At 34.1% G+C, this 19695-nt stretch overlaps 1 long non-coding RNA gene and 1 pseudogene across 1 annotated transcript; both read right to left on the bottom strand.

Moving 5' to 3' along the window:
* Nucleotides 1-81: 81 nt before the first annotated feature.
* Nucleotides 82-642, bottom strand: LOC102661799 (uncharacterized). Its single transcript, XR_005889804.1, has 3 exons — nucleotides 601-642; nucleotides 315-390; nucleotides 82-198 (listed from the first exon to the last, which is right to left on the bottom strand). It is a non-coding gene; the product is annotated as an uncharacterized lncRNA (long non-coding RNA).
* A 1549-nt stretch (nucleotides 643-2191) lies between these two features.
* On the bottom strand, nucleotides 2192-9306 carry LOC100805026 (cellulose synthase A catalytic subunit 2 [UDP-forming]-like; annotated as a pseudogene).
* Between the last annotated feature and the right edge of the window lie 10389 nt (nucleotides 9307-19695).

Below are 19695 nucleotides of genomic sequence, written 5' to 3'. Positions count from 1 at the left end.
TTAAAAAAATGATAACATGATTACATAAACTTCGGTCCTCTTTCCTAACATAATGTCAAAAAATTAAAATTAAATAATTTTACACACCTGTCCAACAAGTGGGAAATATAGCTGAGCAATATACAATTTATCTTCAGGCATCTGGTATCTCACATCAAACTCATGTTTGCACAAGAGCACTACCAAGATTCTTGCTGCCTGTAGATTGGATAGACAAGAATGATAATGTCGAAGGTAAACATTATGAATCAGAAATGATAAAAGTTTGATCAGGCAGAAAAAAATCAAGACTGCTCAATTCTAACTAAACTCACCTTTGCTCTTAGAGACAAATCTTCATGATCCAAAGTAACAAAGAGTTCTTGTATTAATACAGAAGAAAGGTAGTTCCTAAACCAATAGAATACAGTCAAACATGTGGGGTTCATTGATAATATACAATCTTAGAGTTTCAATTTGTTCCAATAAGTTTTACTTATTAGCACCTTCCAGTTCAATATAACATAGTTTCATGTCATTTAAAGAAAACCATGTCCAATCACATAGGTTATCATAGGTCAACTAAAACAGTTATCATCAGTAAATAATATTGATAAGTACCTATCTGAAGGGTCCCTTCCAGGCATTTCCACAAAAAGACCGTGATCGCATATTATTTGTAAAAGGGTAAGTTTGCATTCATGAAGTACTGATTGACATAAACCAGAGAACTTGTCAAGATATAATGATACCTGCAGTAGACAATTAACTTTGCATTAACCATAGAATCAAAACATGGAAAGCAGTCATGAAAAAAAATACCAAAACAAGATTTAGCGTGCACAAGCAACCATATCACAATAAATTTTTTTACAAAAAGAAGCATAAACTTCGGTCCCATTTGTATCATGGTTTGTAAAATGGTTTGGTTTGTTTTTTTTATCAAATGGGTTCAGTTCCTTTTAAGTTTTGGTTCAGTCCCATTTGGTTCATCATCTTATGCACACATATGATTCAGTTTTTACAAAATCAAATCAAACCATTTTATAAAAATGGTTCAATTCGAACCAAAACCAATTTCAAAAAGTGATTTGGTTCATTTTTTTTCTCAAAATGATCATGTTTTTTAAATTTTATTTGGTTTTAATTTAAAATGGTTCGGATTATTTTTTTTTCACGCCCCTAATCACCTCCACGCACCCAATGGCAATATTGTCGCACCATCTCAAACAAATATAGTGTGTTTGAATTAGCTTTTAATTCTACTAAAATCACATTAAATATCAAAACAATAAATAGGTACGTACTTCAACTTTTAAAATTTTCACTATAATTTTAGGAGTAAGAATTGATTTTAGAAGGTATTCAAAACTAATAATCTAGGCCGTTTAATTTTGATGATACTATTTTAAACAGATAGTAAAACGTACTGATTGTCGTATTAAGATATTATTCTCCGGTTCTAGTTAAAATTTTCTAAAATTTACTTGCAAACTTAGTGTTGATATTTTTTTGTACGTCCTTAGTCAAAACTCTAAATCATGTAAAATATTTTGGCTGAAATAACATGTCATATCAAAACCCAAGGTTATGACGGGCATCAAACTTAGTATTGTCCCTTCTTGTGTTGTTTCTGTGTTGTTACTTCAAAATGACATTGTTTTGGAGGGACGGCACGAAAAAACATGAAAAATGACAGTAAAAAAATCAATTTCATATACCTATCTAACTTGAGTGAATAACTGGTTTTTCTTTTTTACATTTTTCATACTTTTTTCACCCAAGTTCTTGTACACCTCTGTTTATAGATATTTATAGAGAAGAAAAATAAGAGAAAAGTCTAAATATAATAAACAATACGATATGATTAAAAAAGTTTAATTATTCAGCAGGTTTTTTAACTTTTTCCAAATTTTTAGTTATTAGTTTTTTAATTTTTTTATTGGATTCTTTAACTTGTGGTCCAACAAAGATCCAATAGGGACCTAATTAAACAATAAATATAGTTCAAGAACCTATTTAAAAATGATAAATATAGTGTTATATATGAACCTAATTAAAAATTTGTCAACCTCTTCAAGCCTTATATTCTTGCTTCTGCACATTCTAAACTCATATTCTTAGATTTTATATCTCATTTAGAACATACAAGGATGAAAATACTGACATGCAAATATTCACAACTTTTTAGTGTGTTACCATAATTTAGGAGCTAAATCCATGCCAAAAGCTTGTTATTCTTGTCAATTAACTAAAATTAGATACAATATAGCCAATAGCCCTTAACATCAAGTAAAAGAACAGAGAGACAGAGAGACCAAAGGACAGACTATCAAAAGATTCTTACAGGAAGACACGGCAACAATGTAGTAAGGTTGTATGATAGTTGTCCAATTTTTTTGGCAGGAGGAAGCTTATTTTCAATACTGACTGAATTCCTGGCAGAACTTTGAGCAAACCCTGAAAGAGAGCAAAGAGATGTGAGGAGGCACCACCAATGACCCAGAACTGCTCGTTCCTCCACCAGTCATGTATACCGACACCTCCCCACTGCATTTCCAGGATGCCAGTTGCAGCTATAGAGATGAAGAGGGCCATGAAAATGATACTGGCATAGTTACTTATCTGTGAAGAAAAGAAAACAAAAAAAGCATTAGTTTAAAGCACCATAAAGTGCATCACATTCTATGTTTATTGTTTAGAGCAATTCTTGAATTTTGTCTGAGCACAGTACCTAAAGCCACCGGTACTACTAATCGAAAGTTAGAGATAATTATATCTATATTATGATTTTAATACATCTTTAGCTTTTTGAGTGGTGGTGCCTAGAGGCACTGTACTTATGATGCAAGAATTGCTCCTGTGTTTATGTATTCCTAGGATGTAACTTGAACTCAGTTTGAGGATTGTACTTAAAAGTAAAGAAAAATTAATCCTACCTCGGGGACAATGAACTTCCTAGTGAGCAGACAGACAACTGGCAATGCGCAATAGGAAATTAAGGGAATTGAAGTCAGAGGATAAACAACTGAGTTTATGTAAGAGAATCGTTCCAGCGATTTCAAGCCACCACCATAGCCATACCATATGGGACAATGCCTACTGAAAAAGATCTCAACAGATCCAAGAGCCCACCGAAGAACTTGATGCAAACGATATGAGAGATTTATAGGAGCTGAACCTTTAAAAGCAGGCCTTTTTGGCATGCAGTATACAGATCTCCAACCATGACAATGCATCTTGAAACTTGTTAAAATATCTTCGGTAACTGAGCCATATATCCACCCAACCTGAAAGACAAATGTAGCAGAGCTCTAAGTACAGGAAGACCAGAGCTTGAAAGAGCTTCAAGGCTTTAAATATGGAACAAATAGCATACCTCTTTCCCCTATTCTGTCTTATCTTCATAACCACAACTAATTGCATGGATGGCCTCTTTCAAGAGTGTAGCAGAACTTGCTGCTTTTGGAACACCCCCATCTTCCAAGAGTGTTGAAGCTATGAAAACAAATGATTGCCCAAACTTCTTCTCAAACTTCGATTGAGACATTAGTGATGACTTCTCATTGTCAATTCATGTGATAAATGTTTCAAGAGGAATACAAAATGCCATTAAAAAACTATTAAGTTTTGTAAGCATGCGAAGATAGTAATAGTATGCACATAAGTACATTATAATAGTGGATCAAAGCTCAACCAAATGCATCTCAAAGTATTATTTAGAGTCTTAGAATGCATATGAATGTTTCCAAATGAAACACATGGCCAATTTGAGGCATTTCGTACCTTCAATTCCCTATTCAATATTTTCTAGTGCATGCATTTGCTTTATATCATCCTTATTCTTTATCTTCTTTTTCACACTTGACTTTGCTTTAATCTTTTTCTTCTTAGATCCACAACACAGACAGCAGCACCATTTAGGCCAACAGTTACATGTCTTTCTTGGTGCTTTCTTCGATGTAGGGACATCATATCCATAGAATGCCTGTCTCCTGAAGACACACCCAGTTCCCACATATATTGGTCCTTGGATGCCATCTAAACCTTTCATATTGATCTATACACATTGAAACAAATATTAGCTTTTCCTTCAAAGCAAACTGCAAGGTATATGAATGTATATTATATATGCACAAACAACAGTAGCAAATTCTTACTTACATCAAAGAATACAACATTGCGATTCGAGTATCTATCATGACGATTAATCCCATCAAATCTTTGAGGAAACTGTACGTAGCATATTTTTTTCCCTGATGTAGGATCCATCATGAAGCACATGGCTTCACGAAGGGCCTTACTGTTATTTATGTAGTGATCACAATCAACATTCAATACATAAGGAGCATTGGTGATTATTGCCGAGACTCTCACCTTCACAATCAATCAACAAAGCATTAGAAAAATGGTAAGGAAAATGGAGAAAGAAGAAAACTGAGAAAGTTCAGTTTTATAGTGAGAAGGACACTCTACCAAAGCATTCATAGCTCCAGCTTTTTTGTGGTGATCATATCCAGGTCTTTTCTCACGAGACACATAGACAAGACGAGGTAATTCATTTCCTTCGAAGTCACGAACACGATTTTGACCAAGGAAAACCTATAAAATAGCATCACAGTTTAACACTTAAACTCATACAAACATGCCATGTCAACAAAGCATTTTCAATATACACAGAAGACCAAGATTGCATCATAACATGGTACTCACTTGTATCATTCCGGGATGATCTCTGACATTGTTCCCAGGCCATGGAGTACCATCCTGCATTGTCCAACCATCCTCAGGAACCTTTTGTGCCAAAGCCACCAATGCATTAATCCTCACTTTGAACTCTTCATACTCCCTCTGTGTCAACACAATTGTGAACACCAAATGCAACCTGTTAATGCTTGAAGCCAAATAGAAAAAAATGAAAAATTATAGATAGCAGCAAAGGACAAAACTTACATACAACTCTTTAGGTGTTTCTAATGTTATTCTTCAATCAGAATTGAAATTTCACTTCAGTAATCTATATTGATTTTTAATGCAAACATTTGTTAGGTGAATTACCAAGGAGAAACTCCAGTTTTGATAGTAGAACACCACTAAAAACACCTAAGAACCTACATCTAAGTTTTGTCTTAAAGCAGAACTCTGCAATAACTCGACTTTCCTTTAGTATAAACTATGTTTCTCAATTAGTCATATTTCATGAAAATTTCAAATTTGAAGTTTATGGCTTTTCCTTTTGGTCTGAAAATGACATGATAGGAACAATTTCAAACCTTAATGGCATGACGTTCTCTTATAAATGTCGCATCCACTTTATCCTTCAAGTAGTCAACCTTCTGAGCAAAATACCATTCAGGAGCCCGTGGTTCAATGCAGAACTTCTTGCAGAATGGAACCCATTTCCTTGCAAACTCAGAAGTCTCGGAAAGTGCTTCAAATGTAAGCATGGCAGCACCTTCATCTGAGACATAGCATGCAACCTTGTCCACTAGATAATCCACAGCAAGGATAGACAATATCAAAGTCGGCAAGGAATTGTTAGACAGCAATAATGAAATTCTTGAATGTAAAATTACCCTTCTCGAACTTATATTGGCAAATTACCCCTTGAACGAAAGGGTTGTTGAGAGAGTCAAAGAAGCATCAGAGACATGGGGTTTGTTGAAAGATCCAGAGTTGAAATATAAACAACTCAACCTGACAGCTGGTTCATCAACCCTCCCATTAGCTCTTCTAAACTGGGCAAGAACCAACTCAACCTGAAATTGTTGGGAGAATTAAACAAGATTGTGTAAATAGAAAAAGAATTAGAGATAAAGAAGTGACACAGTGGTGCAGTATCCATTGTAATCTTAATAGATAACTAGAGGAAGGAACGTTCAATAGATCAGATTTGGCTGACTAAAATCACTGAGTTGCATACATACAATAGTTCATATATAATTGAAATATTTATACATGCTCTTTAACTTCATCTGATATATCAAGTTTATCATAGGAAAACAAAATTTATACATTCCATGTGTTGGGGCTTTAAAACTGAACTTGTCACCAGAGGTTCCCTTGATATTATGGACAGTATTCCCCGCAACAGTTGTCACCTACAGATAACTGAAAAATTAGGATATCTGGAAAGCTAGAGTTTCAAACTATTTACAATTTTGGGCAGGTCATCTGACAAACTACCGCTAAGCCACAATTAAATCATACAATCAGCAACCAAAGATGGCTGCCAATGTGCTTCCCACGATAGAGGCTAGCACAAAATGGCCCTTCATGCAGAGGTTACCAACCAACAAGAGTCTTCAACAACTTATATTGATATAGTCAAACCTCCAAAGGACTCAAGGTACCAAGATGCACTCCACACAAAAATGTACAATACTTGAACATTAAATAAATGCCATCAATTGGTAAAATGCATCATATCCTTTAAGCCCCCCATGTCACCACTTTCTGCCATTCAATTGCAACCTGACTTCACCGCAAATACTTCAAAAAGGGAATGGAGAATGTTTTCCAAATTCCAAGTTAATGATCATGTATCAATTAATCTCAGTCATAATTTTCTATTGAAATGTGTGATTTTTATTTAAAATTTTGAAAATTGATTTTCTAAAGCAAAAAGCAATTAGGGGCTTATATCTCCCAAACAAAACTAAGACGAATTTCCATCGGCGATTTTGGTGCTATACTGCTGTTCTCCAGTCAGAATTGTTTCCCCGTGGTAATCTATGTTAATCATTAACTGAAACCTTTATCATGCGACTTAACACAGTCAGAATTGCATTAAGTTTCGTATTGTTGCATATAACCGGATTAGTTTGACCATTTGAAAGTCCCACAATATATAATAAATTTGATGGCACATATATGATAATCAATGTAAGACATTTGTAAAGAATATAAAAAATACCATTTGCCTACCTCTACATTTTACCTTTTAACTTTTTTCTGCAAATTAAAGCTCCCAACAACGGATGTAGGTTATCCAAATAACGATGGTTCCAAACCGTTAGGGCCATGTAGCAGAATTACCAAAATGCTAAAAACATACCAAAGTAAAACAAATCCAAATTTGAAATCCCATGGTAATTCAATGAAAATGGTAGAATAAATTAAATAAGGAGTTAACACTTAATACGTAAAACTAAACTAGACTGAAAACAGAGAGTCGTAAGCCTTACTAGCTTAATAAAGATGTCATCATTGTCTTTGTTGTTCAAGAGATGCTGCAAGGATTCAAAAACTTTAGTATCTACGTATCTTTCTCTCCTCAGTCTTAAGTGCGTGGAAAGCCTTCCTTCTCTCTTCTAGTACTTTTTCATATTCCTCGAGAGTCATCTCTTATCCAGCAAGAAATAAATGCTATTAATTAAGCTATAAAATTTAAAGAAACTAAAAGCATTAACTAAGAAATTCTACATACAACAATACAAATAAAAGGCATGTTAAGAAATGCAAGAAGTATAAATACACCCAATATTTAGAAGGAAAATTGACAAATTTTAATGATGGAAATGGAAATTAAGCTTTATTAGTAGGATTTTCCTTGTTTCCATTTGCAGCAACATCATCCTCACCTGAAGGCTTTTGCTTTTCATCACCAAAATTCTTAGCAGTTTCATTCACTTCAGCAGTGGCCCCAAGAAAAATTGAAGAGAGAAAAGAAATACACAAGAATAAAATTTCATGGAAATAGTATAAAATAGAATACATGTGCAGACTAGAGGCCTGTTGTAATAGCTCCAAAGCCAAACAATCTCAAACATCCTACAAAAAGCAAAATGTAATCTTCAGTAATCATGGTTCTTCACAATAGTTTAAGAGAAACACCTTTCTGAGCACAAGAAATAACTGCAGTTCTAGTTCTAAAGTTTTAAATGCTCCAATATGCAGTGAGAACTTAAGTTTAACAGTAAACATTTTCGAGTTAAAAAGTAGGATGACAGTTGCAGTTTCAGTTAAGTAACTTCACATATTCATTCTCCAAAACGTTCTTTCCACAAACACGCAAAATAGAACCTTCTTTGTCATAATCAAAAAGCTAGTATAAAAACAAAATCACGATGAGAAGAAAACTTTCTTCTCCAATAGAAATAAGAGAAAATGAGATTAAAGAATGGAAGGAAGTGAGAATTGTGAGAAAGAGTACCTTTGGAACAGTAGTTCGTTGAAATGATTAGTAGTTATCATTTGCCACCTTTGGGAAGACTTGCAGAATTTGCGAGGTTGCTTGCACAACAAACAATGATCGTTCCGACGCAAATACCAAATGCAAATTCAACACATTGTGTCAAACTTGAGGTGCAAAACAACATGTTTTTAACAAATATCTATTGTTATTGACACATAAAAGTCATTACATCAGGTAAATTGTTTCTAACAATTAATGAAATACATGGCAAACACCAAAGCGGTTGTTCGCATGTTAACTACAGCTTTGTACATTGGATGCTTCTAAGTTTTACAAAATATTCTGCCCATTTTTTCCTTAATGTTGTGATCGTGTTGATGTCTAGCGGCGTGCCATCATTGAACCACTACACAATATAAAATACAAGTAATTAGTTATGTAGTGCTACAAAATGAAGACAAAAAATGAAGACAAAATTTACCAGCGTCCAATTAGTCTTCAACTGCCCGACGATTATGTTCCACTTCCAATGCATGACATAATAGCCACACTCATAGGCTCCACTTTGAACGTGACTCTACATTGAATGGGAAAAATCATTCAACGTTACCATTAACATGTTTTCCAAATGGAAATCATTTGCATCCAAATTCAAAATTTACGACTAACCTTCAATTCAATCCACCGCGGTGTACTGTGACCAAATTTCCCCTCACTGTTGGTTTCCAAAGTCTTAAATGCACTGTAAAAGAAACATTAAAATTGTTAGCTAATGTGGGCAACACTACTATAGTACTGCGGGTTCTATAACCAAAATTCCACAACTTAAAATGAGTTACTTAACTTGTTAATTGTAGCTTTTATATGAACATCTGGCCTTCTACGCAAAGAACAAAACCAGACGACAGTATTTTTAGTAGGACACAAAACAATAAGCTGCCAATGTCCCCTACATTTGCGTGTACAACAGTGATGTATCAATAACACAAACATCATTTAACTTATAGCACAACACAGTCAACTTGCTTATTCAAATAAGTGCCTAGATAGACATGTCGGTTCGATTCCTTAAGCCATTTTTCAATGTATTCTTGACATTGTCCACGTCTATCATTTGCATTTAGTATAGACTGTGGCTCAATGAATCCATACACCGATCCTAGACCGTCTCTTTGACTCAATTCGTCCATATACCTATTTTGAACAGTTGAAAAATTCAGTTAACATCATGTATACAACGCAACAGACATACAATATTAGTGAATGGCATGAAATATATTTACATGGTTCATAATTGTAGTATAGTTATGTTCAAACATTGGATTACAGTGTGCAAAATAACAGTATCACCTTTCTTAACAGCCACAGGAATTAGCTTCCCATTGGATTACAGTGGTAGATGATTTGGTGCTATCTGGAATAACTAAATGGCTAACTAATAGCTTGTTATACTTTCAGTTTCAAGCCTAGGTATAGTCAATGATCTTTTGCTTCTTGTTACCCATGTTTTTTAATAAACAAATTAGTATATTATTAATTAAAATTTATAATAAATATATATATTTTTATATAGTATACACATTTGAGAAGTGTTATATCATCCGAACCGACCACTCCGAAATATCCTCTGAGTCATTCAAATTATGATACTTGCCAATGAAATATTTATTTAAAGGTTGTTGTAGTTGCTAAAGAATGAATTTATATCTTAAAAAAGATGTAAATTTGATTTTTATTATGGATATGAGAAATTTGTTGGTGAATTGTCATGTGAAAAGTTTGTGAGTGGCTTTCATTTTGCATTTAATTTAGTGGGGCGTGCGGTGATTCAATTTGGCATATTCTACAATCAGCCCAATTGATTTAGCAATTAATATATTAATGTTACAATTGTAAATTGAAAAATTGCTCGGAAAGTAGGAACACTATTTTATTACAATTGTAAATTAAAATTTCTTATCGAAAAGTTCAAGGGTCAAAATCCTCCGATGGAATTGCCTTGTCAGATATTGTTGGGAAGTTGCATTGGAGTCTTTACATTGATTTTAGATATGTAAAGGAAGGGGAATAACATTATGTACTGTGTCAAATTGGGATGGTAGTGGCAGTGGCTAGTGGAGTAGGGGATTAGGCCCTGGTTTGAAGACCGAGGTGTCAATGAAAAGTTGAATACAATGTATTTTGCTCAAAGGGAAAGCAGCATAGTATCGAATAGGTGGTCAGTGACGATTAGCTTAACAGAATACAACAACAGCAAACAGTTTTTTCAGGTTCTTATGCTGGAGGAAACATAAAATAGTCTTATATATGGTTATTAGTTGGGGAGTTAGTCCTAAAATGGTGGAGCTTATTTTGTTGTATGGAGGTGCTAAATTTGAAAGCTACAAGGGAAAATTGAATGTTGTATTGGGATTAAATGCCTGTAGGAGAGCCTCTATAAGTTTGCGCCATGATTTCGTTATGTTAAATTTTCATTCTTTTCCTCCACTTGGTCCCATTAAATGTTGATAATATTTTCTTCATTTTTCAATATGTATGTTGAAATATCTGAAATTTTGACTCTGTACATTTATTTCACAGGTTCTGCTTTGTATGCATTGACAACTGGGCTACCATCACTAATCTTTGCCCACTTTGCCAGAATGAGTTTCAGTTAATCACTTGTGTTCCAGTGAGTGATATAAAATTGCGGAATGCTGCTTTATCTTCATTGCTTTAGTATAAATCTTCAGGTTACAATTGAATTTGCTCACTTTATTAATTCTGTTTTAGGCCATTTACTTTGTTGTTTTGATTAATATTATTATGAAATTTTGTGTTTTTAATGCATCTAATACCTTGAAAATACTATTAAATTTGGTGCTTGACTAAACATGTGAAACTCATGATTGTGAAGGTATATGATACCATTGGAAACAATAAAGTTGAAGATGATTCATTCTTCAAGTAACTTTTCCTCTATTATGTGTGTATGATTGACAGCCTTATTTTCATTACTCAATTTAAGCTTAGGATTTTCAGAATTGGTGTTTGAGTTGAAAGTCATGAATTTTGCATAATTCTAGCCGTCCATCACTATGACTGAATTTTAAGTAAATTCTTCACAGTTTCATTACTCAATTTTGAGTAAATGCTTTACAGTTTGATCATGTTTCTACAGTAAATAAATTTATATAACCTTAACTGTTTTCCTTCATGACTGCAGGGATGATGACTGGTCCATTGAAGAGAAGAATAACACACTGTCATTTCCCTCTTACTACATTGATGAAAATGTAATTTTTTTCCATATAATATAATTTTAGAATTGCAGGCAAGAAATCTTGACTTCTAGTATTTCTTGTATTTTTGCATGAGCATATATCCTCTATGCAAATATCTTTTGATTCTTATCATAAGTTGATTCTCTAACACAATTAATACATTTATAAATTCCTCAACATTTTTAAATAACGAAAATCCTTGCAGATAATTTGTTCATGGACTAATATAATTGTCAACATTGTTGCCATTTTGAACATTTAATGCATAACACTAATCCTTATGTATTTCATCATTTTGTAGGCAGTTATTTGCTTGGATGGTGATGGCTGCAAGGTTCGCAATGGGTTGGCTACTATTGAAGGAGATTCTGATCTCGATACATCAATAGCCTGTGATTCATGTGATATATGGTAAACTTAAATCAACAGATTAGGTTAATAGGTTTCAGATATATTGTTTGAAATGATTTTTGTTTTTGTTTAAGATGTCATTGACTAAAATTTCAGTAGGTTATTATTATCTTTTATGACTAGGATGTTGGGGTTGCATTGGTCAGCTATGTGTAATTGCATGTTTGCCTAGGCTTAGACCTCATCTGTAAGGGACATTTGGCAGAAAAAAGTGGCCCAGGTAAACTACTGGCCATTCTGCTGGGTATTTTTGTACTTCTAATTGCTTTTTATTTTCCTTTAATCTCAAAGCTCAATATGGTGTGTATTTATTAACATCCTTGGTACATATTGGCTGCTATCTTATAAATAGTAATATAGAGTGTAATAAGTTGTAGCTGCTAATTTAAAGTCTATGGTTCCCTATGACAGAAAACATGGTCAGATGATTGTAATCTAAACAAAAGTTAGAAATTATTTACGATGTAATTAACTATGAAAATAATGTGTTTTATCCAATAACAAAATAAAACTAACTATCAAAGGGGTGTCTTTAACAAAATCCCTAGGTAAGCTACCATCACATGAATTATAAAATTGTTTGCGGACAAAATTTGATATTTTTTTTCTGTCCTTTAGTATTATAATTCAGAGTTTTGTTTTAGATGTGTTGTTGCTGATTTGATATATTTTTCTATCTTTTTGTATTCTAATTCAGGGTTTTGTTTTAGATGTGTTGTTGATGAAGTTTCTAAAGGAACATCCAATTCAGTAGAGAGGACAACGATGGAATGTAATGCAGATAATCATAATAGTAACAGTGAATGCCATGCTGAGGATTCCTTTTCAGGAAAAGTGTCTGTGTCTGTTGCTGATACAGGAGAGACAGCTGTTGTTGTTTCAATGGTTGACCAAACAATATGGGTTCCAGCAACAAGTGAGAAAAGCCTATTGCCTTTTGAAGTTGGTGGGTACCCAATGACTGAATCATGTATTTTAATGTCTGACACAAATGGTCAGCAAAGTGGGGAAGTGAAGACAGGGACAAATACGTTACAAATCATGGAGGAAGAAGAACTGGAACTGTCTTTGTCAAACAACATATCCTGTAGCGTAACTTCTAAATCCTTAGTGCATAATGATTTAAAGAAAAGTGTCCGTGGAGCAAGGGATGACCCAAGTGGCTTTGACGGAACCAAGTTATTTGACGAGTCCCTTACCAAAACTAGTCCATCCAGAATTGAATCCGAAATGGGTCTTCAACTTGGTTTGTCAGTGGGCTCTTTCTTATCTGGTAAATTAAATTGTATATCACTAGCTTTTTGGTTGAATGAAAAGTATATCATAAATCAACTTTTTGTGCTCTTCTTCTATAAGCTAGACTGATTGTCATAATCTTAACGTGCTTATAGTTGATAGTGCAGACAAGAATGAAACAAAAGATCAAGCAACTAATGTCCTGTGCTTGAGTTCAGAAGAATGTTTTTTGAAAGGTACTCACCATACAGGGAATATTATTCCTGTTGCTTTCTTTATTTTAGTCCACACTTGGACTGTGGGAAACCATTGATCATATTGGTGGCTTCAAAGCATTTATACCGGTTTTTAAACCTTATAATGTTGATGATAAAATTATCTCAGGAGATGAAATTGAAGCCAATGCTTGTAAGGACAATGCCAGAGTGGCTGGTGGAAAGAGAAAGCATGCTGATTATAAGTAAGAAATGATTTAAATTTGTATCATATTAAATGAGTAGTTTTCCATGGTCATTGTGTTGGGGAGAGAGAGAGAGAGAGGATGTAAAAATGTTGTGGGATGAAGCACACTTTGCCTTAGTCCTCACTCCTCATGCTTATTATACTCTGACAGATGACTCCAACATGGACACTAGACCCAACACTAACACAGATGCTCTAACATGGTCAATGTAAAAAATATAGGATAGTGGGAGTGTGGGACACTTCTATAAAACACACATACATATGAGAAACATAAAAGATCTAAAATAGTAACCAATATTTGTATATTCTTGTATATGCACCTTTCTATTATAATGAGCCTCACAAAACATACTAAGAGACATTGTTTTTTAATATTTTATATTACATTTTAAAGTGACTTTTTCTTAATGCTAAAAACTAAATATTTTTTTATAATACTAGTTTTCTTAAAATGTCTGTCCATATGGAGATGGAGGTGTTGACTTGAGTGTTTGAGTCATATAGTATGTTTGGGTCAATATTTTTTTTTTAAGTGAACATTGAATGAGTAGTGTCTAACATGTGCCATACTGGTGTTGGTGTGGGAATTAACGTGTCTAACACTCAACACCTCAAGAAAGGGGAGTGTCCCTACTGCATCTGTTATAATAGAAGGATGGGTTAAGGGTATACAAATGTTTAATTGTCAATCTATCACCCTGCAATCAACATCCTAATTAATAGGAATTGGCCACCCAGAATCAAGCTCCCAATTAGTCACCCCTTGATTTTAGGAGTTGTTGCTTCCTTAATCCATAATACTTGCCTATATTCTTAACAGTTACCAAATCAAGTATTTCCATTAAATGAACCAGGCCTAACTCAATCATAAAAGCTAGCTCGAGAGGAAAGGGTTGCTCAAGTCTTATAACAACTACTTAGATTATTTTCCTAGCTAATGGGCACTACTAAAAAAACCATTTTTAACGACGTTCAATCTACTATGGTTCTATTGACCCGATGTAGATTGGTTAGCGGTGGCAGTCCTGTAATTATTGCGAAGATGACGACGACGTTTATGGCAGACCGTCTTTATAGGTAAATACGGAGTGGCAATTTGGTAAATTGGTTGTTATATTCAAAAGCGGTTCATCCAGAGGACCGTCGTTGAATGCGCATTTCATACAGTCACGTGCATGAGTCGTGCACATAATGGCAATCTCGTAAATTGGTTGGTCAACTTCAAAGGCGGTTTCTCCAAAGGACCGTCATTGTTCAGGCACTTGATAGTCACGTGCATGGGGTGTGCACGGAATCGCAGTTCATATTCAGTCGTAGCTAGTCTCTTCTGTGCATTAACCCTACCTTGCAAGCTAGCACCGCCTCCATAAGTCGCACTCCCCTGCCTTGCCGCCGTGTTGCCCTGACATCGCCGCTGTCGCCTCTCGTGCGCATTGACACGCCATTTTGATTCTTTGACGTACGGTAATTGATTCTTTTCACCCATATAATTTTGAGCTTCCACTCTTCCAAATTTGACGGGGTTAATTTGCATGTGGCATAAAGCAGAAGACTTGCATTGTGAGCTTCCAGTCTTTTAGTGTTATAGATACATTGCTGGGAAGGTTAATTTGGTGACCGAGAAAGCATATAATTTTTTGAAGAACTGTAGAGGTAATAATATTATCTTTATTTTTACTGAATTAGCTTCTTTTAATTTCTTAAAATTTTAGGGTTTAGTTAGTAATGTGAATTTCTGCAAGATGGATTTATTTTTTTGTTTGTTTGGTGTGTATTTGTTAGAATAATTGATTTGGCTAGCCAGAAGATGTGCCTATTGTATAACTGTGAAACCTTGTTAGGTTTTGTGGCTGTTGGAAGCTTGTAATTGTGTAAGATTTTGTGTATTTGGGTAGACATTTTTTGCAAACCCAAATTGACAGTATGATGACAATAGAGAATGAATGAGAATCAACTTATTGGTCTGCTGTTATGATATGCAATCTACTGCATACATTGGTGTGTCAACCCATCAATGTAAGGGGAACCATAGTGAAGGCACCATGGGTGGTAATTCAGAGTTTAGCTGCTGAAATACCTAATTATAGGCTAGAGTAAGATGCAATGTACTGAATTATTATTTGAGAGTCTGCCAATGTAAGGGGAAATAGAGCGAAGCCACCATGGACATGTTTCTTAAAGGGAGTAGCAATGTTGTGAATCTTACATTGAGCAAAATAAGATGTTAATGTGGTAATTAAGCCTCGGGGTTTTTCCACATAATGAACTACTGTTATTGACCAATCCTGCTGTGCTTAAGCCTTAAGTCATGACAACATTCATCACAATTCACAAAAAACATCTAATTTGATATAGTAAAACCAAAAAGAACTTCTACATATACTTCTATCCTATCCTATCCTATACATCAAATCTAATTCTCTTCTTCCCTCCATTAATACAAATATGTAATAGATGAAACTTTTTAACACTTTCATTATATACTCAAACAACTACACGAGAATTTGTGTATGACAGATATGAGTATCTTAAAAATATTACAAACAAATTGAAATACGCCCTGGAAACAAAAATGTATTACAAGTTTTTGTACACCAGATTGAGGGCTGAATTGCAAGTCCTATGTTAGGACCTTGCCAGGCAGGTGCATTGTTTGGTAGCTGGAGTGCAAGACCTGTGTTTGGTCCTTGCCTTGGTAATGAATTTGTCTGCAAAATACAAAACCAAACCGTGTAAAGAAGCTTCAAATCCCATCCTCATTAATACTTCACACCACAATTGTTAACAGACACGATTAAGCCAAAAAAGACAATAATAAATGAGAAGAAAAAAATCAACTAAATGTAATTAGTTAAAATGAGCCCAAAGATACATGTTCTATCTATACAACTTTTTAGTAACTATTCGACTATTTAACTTATTAATCAATCCACTACCCTTAACTAAAAAAACATGTAACAAGCAATGTTAATAACAGGAAAAAGAAGCATTAAAAGTCAAAAGATGAAAGGATGAAATTTGAAAATACTAATGAATATAAAGAGGGGCAAGTTTAGTTATGTAATTTGTAAAGAAACAAGCGCTTGATGGTAATAGAAAGTAGTTTTGCTGTGAGAGGTATACAACTATAGACTTCGAAGGTAAAGGATGATCCTGGTTTGTATGAGAAAGAGAAAGAGAGGAACAAGGCCAAGTTTGGATGAGAACCTGGTTTTTACTGGTAAAGGATGATCCTGGTTTTTACTGCATTTTTTATGTTCTGATGTATTTGCTTCTAAACTTTGTATGATGTCTTATGACTTGGCCTAGGTAAATCTTGTACAGTCTTCTAGCTTTTTTATTAATGATATCTCTTTGCTTAATTCTTAGAAAAAAAAACCCAAGTAATAATTCCTTTTCAAGGAAATTAAACAATGGATTTTCTCATCTAGTAAATCCCATATATGATTTTGTTCATGATTTGCAGTTTAACATTTAATTTATTTTTATTGTGTAATGCTTTTCAAAATTTAAAACCCACTTGCTTATAATAGTGTTAGTGAGTTGACTAAATTGTCCACATTATTTTTTCAATTTTTTAAGGGTCTGTTAGTGGAAAGAAATGAAAAAAAAAATTAAAGTGAGATAAAAATTTAAAACTAAAGTGTAGAAATGTGAATCTCACTTTACCTTCCCGTTTATAGGATCACCACTTTACTGATCAACGATAGGATCAATAATGATGTTCACAAATTTACTTTGATGCTGATGTTGAAGGACCTTTGTCTACTAGCCCTAATCAGTTAGACGGTGACAAGATAACAGGAGCTACCAATCATAAATCCGTGAATTTGGAGGGAAGCCTGTTGGTTCAGCACCTGTAAGTTTATACTGAACTCTTATGCTTATTAATTATTACTGGTATTTTTTCTTCTATTAAGTTTATGTTTCCTCTAGGAAATGAAATGTTGTCATTATTGTTCATCTTAATTTGATAATTTTTTTATATACATTTTGATGCATTGAAAGTGTTTAAGTCTTCTCTAAGTTTGTGTTCAATTTCATATTTATAGGCAAAAAAAAAAAAGAGTCCAGGCTTTCAATAAAGATCAGGAAGCTCTAACCAAAGTTCTATATGAGCAGTGAGTACCACTTGGTTGCCTTGCATTTAATCTCTTTCTGCTCTTTGCTTGATGACTGCTGAATGGATAGTTAAATAAGAAAATTCAATGTTTTTTTAATTTTCTATATTATTTTGCTCGGGATGACAAATAGCATTTCAATTTAGCTTTTGATTTTGTTGTTAATAGCTGGGTTGTTATTTCTGCAGATTCAAGGACCACAGAAGATGTAGTTACATGATAGCCAATGCACTAGATAAGGATAGTAAATTCACTACTGCCCAAGTCTCTCGAAAACTTAAGCAGCTTGGTTGTATCTTCCTCTGCCCAAGGATGGTAAATTCACTACTGCCCAAGGGGTGCTTCTCCTTAACTAACACAGCAATCGGCATTGATGTCCCTGCAAGGATTATGCAGGTATAGTTATTTAGATGTAAATATGAGCATACCAACTAAGATTTTACTACTTTTTGATCCTTTTCTCTACTTTATATCTTATAAATTCAAGGTGTCTATAAATTCAGCATTGATGTCCCTACATTTTGATCCTTTTCTCTACTTGTTTGGTCAGAAAGATGCTAAAGAAAATGAAAAAGCAACCCCTCTTGTTTGTGGAACTCCTTTTCTGGAAGACTCGGAGGGAATGCCATTACATCAATGTTGAATATTTGTTGAGCGAGCTTGGTCATTTGAAGAAAGAAAGTGCCAATTGGAATAACACTTATGGAGATGAAGAAATTGGTTCATCCCCAGCAAAGGTGTGGACATAGGATATCAAAAGTAAGATAAAACCCTCAAACTTTGCTTCTAAGCTTTTATGTATGATTTTGTACTTTCTATTTCTTTTGGGAAATTTTTTTGAAGCACTGAGATGACCATTTTTAGAATGTGGGACCAATTTTCAATTTATGCTCTTGATTGATTGGTTCATAATTATTCTTGATCACTGCAAAGAATTATCTGCAATGAATCTACTCTTATTTTTGTTTCTTTCTTCTGTAGAGACATGCTTGATGTTATTAAAGGCTTTGCACCTACCTCTGGCAGTAACAGTGACAAAGATGATCATAAGTACGTTTACAACTTGACATCAAATTTTACTTGAGATTTTATAGTTTCTGATACTTGGTTGACTTGGACATAACAGTGGGGAGCAATTGATGGAAGATGAATCTCAAATTGCTCTAAGGAGAAGGAAGAAACTTGTTCTTAATGGTGATTTGGAAAGACAAATCAAAGATCTCCATGAGAAGTAGGTTTGAGCAGATCAAACTTTTGTCTGAATTTTGGAGCATGATTTAAATTAGAGCCTTGTCAAAAAGAAATTCAGTCTTTTTTATTTTTTATTTTTTACATCATTGGTACAAACATTCTTAAAAGGAGTGAGCAAGATAGATCAATTCATAGCTTTTCAATATTTTGTTGAATTTCATTATTTGTACTGTATTTCAATTCATAGCTTTTCTTGTACTAATTTAACCTCCAAAAATTAAAAAAAAAAATCAGCATATTCTACATCGGTTCAATTATAAACGATGTAGAAAATATCCTCATTCTACATCGGTTACGCGATAAACGATGTAAAAACTCTTCAAATTCTACATCGGTTGATTGTAGACCGATGTAGAAACCTTTCTATTCGTGCCCATTCTACATCGGTTTTGGTGATAAACGATGTAGAAAATTTCCTCATACTACATCGGTTTTACGATAAACGATGTAAAAAGCTTTCATTTTCTACATCGGTTGATTGATAACCGATGTAGCAACGTTACCATATCTAGTCATTCTACATCGGTTGAACTATAACCGATGTAGAAACCTTTCATTTTCTACATCGGTTGACTGATAACCGATGTAGAAATCTACCCATTCAACATCGTTTCAGCCTTAGAACCGCTGTAGAAAGCTATCCATTCTACATCGGTTGTAGCTAGACAACCGATGTAGAAAAGCCGGCCTTCAAAGACGGTCATAAAACCGATGTTGTAAGTCAATGACCCCGGGTTACCACCACGCGTCATAACCGATGTAGAAAGGCCGTTAGAACCGATGTAGAAGACCTTTTTTTTAGTAGTGGGGACACTTCTTAACAAAATAGATA

Source organism: Glycine max, chromosome 18 (genome assembly GCF_000004515.6).
Source record: "Glycine max cultivar Williams 82 chromosome 18, Glycine_max_v4.0, whole genome shotgun sequence".
In the NCBI taxonomy this organism is placed as follows: Eukaryota; Viridiplantae; Streptophyta; class Magnoliopsida; order Fabales; family Fabaceae; genus Glycine; species Glycine max.
The sequence above is the reverse complement of the archived record's forward strand: the minus strand, read 5'-3'. Positions and strand labels throughout refer to the sequence as shown.